Source organism: Rattus norvegicus, chromosome 12 (assembly GCF_021556685.1).
Source record: "Rattus norvegicus strain SHRSP/BbbUtx chromosome 12, alternate assembly SHRSP_T2T, whole genome shotgun sequence".
NCBI classification, from domain to species: domain Eukaryota; kingdom Metazoa; phylum Chordata; class Mammalia; order Rodentia; family Muridae; genus Rattus; species Rattus norvegicus.
Genome location: NC_141545.1, coordinates 1,548,103 through 1,550,739, shown reverse-complemented (window position 1 = coordinate 1,550,739; position 2,637 = coordinate 1,548,103). Strand labels below are relative to the sequence as shown.

At 39.3% G+C, this 2,637-nt stretch overlaps 1 pseudogene; it reads left to right on the top strand.

The window, feature by feature from the left end:
• Positions 1-1,828: 1,828 nt before the first annotated feature.
• On the top strand, positions 1,829-2,312 carry LOC148001929 (ubiquitin-conjugating enzyme E2 variant 1-like; annotated as a pseudogene).
• The last annotated feature ends 325 nt before the right edge of the window (positions 2,313-2,637 follow it).

Genomic DNA, 2,637 nt, shown 5'->3' with positions numbered 1-2,637 from the left:
CTGAGTGTGAGCAAACATCAAAGAAGCAGGGAGCTGTACTGAGCCTAAGTAACGATACAAGCAAAAGCACTAAAATTGCTTGAGTGAGTCATATAGGTATGGGCAAAGCACTTCAACTTGGGACTTCACTTGACTTAGGCTGCATAAAATCTACCTTCTAGAAATATACCTAACAATGAAGTTGCTCACCTCATCTCACCTGCATGAAGCTGTATACATATCAAACAATGGACTAAGACTCCTTGCACATAACATTATTTATTAACTTCTCTTTCATGATCAACTTCCATTCAAAAGTATTCAAGAGCATATCCACATACTGGAGGGAGAAGTCTGTTTCAACTGGCCTGAGCCAGTTTAGAATATATACTCAGTAAGTCGTATTAAATCCTCTGGAAAAACTTTCAAAGGAAACATCCTGTTTAATGTCATATACCTAGTGATAATTGAATATGCATTTGGTTAAATCAAATGCATCATGGAGACTGATGTTCACAGTAAATTAAGGCTTACTTAATCAAAAAACGTCAATCAAAACAGAAATATCCACACTGAACTCTGAGTAAGCAATTCCTCCTTCTCAGGAAGTCCACAAATTAAGGCTACACTGAATACCAGTGTTTCTCACTTTGCTTTTGAATAAAATTTCTTTGTCACCTTGCTCTCTGTGACTTCTTATAATAAGATGCAAACATCCTGGAAACACCTCACCTAGACAGTAAACTCAGATAAAACTGATAAGCATCTTCTTCAAATAATGACATGAATCACTGAATCTCTGAAAGAATTCTCCTGTTACTTTCTTGTAAGAACTTCTAAGAATGACACAAGCCATGTCTAATCTCATGCCTATTCAATGAAATCACAAGTTGTAAAAAAATTCATCCTAGTGTTATGTTTTTTACCAATTTCAACTTTAAGATACTAAGTACAATCACATTAGTATTCCTTTTTTCTCAGAAGTTTTGATAATGTCACCTAAAATTAAGCAAGAGGAGGATCCTTAATGAATTTCTCTAAAATACATTTGCATGATAGATAAAATATTAGCTCTAGAATGAGAATATTAGAAAATGCTTGTTTCTGTGTTACTGCATTGAAAATGTAATTTATAACCCTTTGTCATTTTCAAAATGCAGATATTCATAGTATACATATTAGTTACATGGACTATTAATAATAATAAAACTTTATAATAATAATTGAAGAACAGAGCCAGTACTTTGAGACAATAATGCTTCTGCCACCTTTAATGTATATAGTTTTTGCTATAGGTACACAATGATTTCTACATATGAAAGTCTAAATGCTCTACAGCTCATGCTTTCTGGTTTCAAGAAGTGAAAACATCAGTAATAGCTTTTAACTTCAAAATCAAAATGAAAAGAAAATGCATGAGCAGAAATCACAGAAGGAAAATAAAAAAAGGGAAAGAAGAAAGCAAGGAAGGAAGGAAGGAAGGAGGAGAGGAAGGAAGGAAGGAAGGGAACAAAGAAGAAACAGGAAGAGATTTGGTAAGTTGTTCATTTGACAGGCTACATGCCAGTATGGAAGACACCCTTGGATGAGTTCCAAAACTGTAAAAGATCAGGCATGGTTGTTTGTATCTATAATTTATTGGTGAATATCAGACACTAAAAGTCATCACTGGATATATAGTGAGCTTCAGGCAAGTCTGGGATTTATGAGACCCTGTGGAAGAGAGAGAGAGAGAGAGAGAGAGAGAGAGAGAGAGAGAGAGAGAGAGAGAGAGAGAGAGAGAGAGGAGCAAGGGACCTAGGGGTAGAGGAAGAAAGGAAGGACTGACTTTGAGCGATAGCGATGCAAGATGGCAGCCACCACAGGCTCGGGAGTAAAAGTCCTTCGAATTTTCCGACTGTTGGAAGAGCTGGAAGAAGGCAAGAAAGGAGTAGGTGACAGCACAGTTAGCTAGGGTCTGGAGGAGGATGAAGACATGACACTCACAAGATGGATAGGCATGTTAATTGGGCCTCCACAAACAATTTATGAAAACCAAATATACCGCCTTAAGATAGAGCATGGGCCTAAGTATCGAGAAGCATCCCAGTCTGTGAGATTTGTAACAAGAGTCAATATGAACGGCTTGAGCACTTCCAATGGAGTGGTGGATCCACGAGCCATGGCAGTGCTGGAAAAGTAGCAGAATTCCCACAGCATCAAAGTCATCCTGCAGGAACTGAGGCGCTTGATGATTTCAAAAGAGAACATGAAGCTGCCACAGCCACCAGAAGAACTGTGTTACAGCAATTAGTCACCAAGGCCCCGGCCTCCCTTCCCCATCCAACCCAAGTCTTCATTTTCCACAGTAGTGAATTCTCCAGATCCATCTGTCGACCTCAAAGTACTGGAGAGGAAGCCCCACTCAGACTTCATCCGGAGACACTGCTCTAATACTAACTTCTTGTCCATTTGAAATACCTAAGTTGTGCTGTGTAACATCATCTGTCAAGTATAACCGCTCTCTGCCTGGTTGAACTTCTGGGATCAATAAGGTGTGTTGAAATCGGTTTCCTTTGGGAGCGGTGGGCACAGCTAATGCAACTGTGGACAGCCAGATCTCACACAATCACCTGCTGCTGGCAATTGGCCTGGGTATGCCTTTGACCGCCCTGCTAT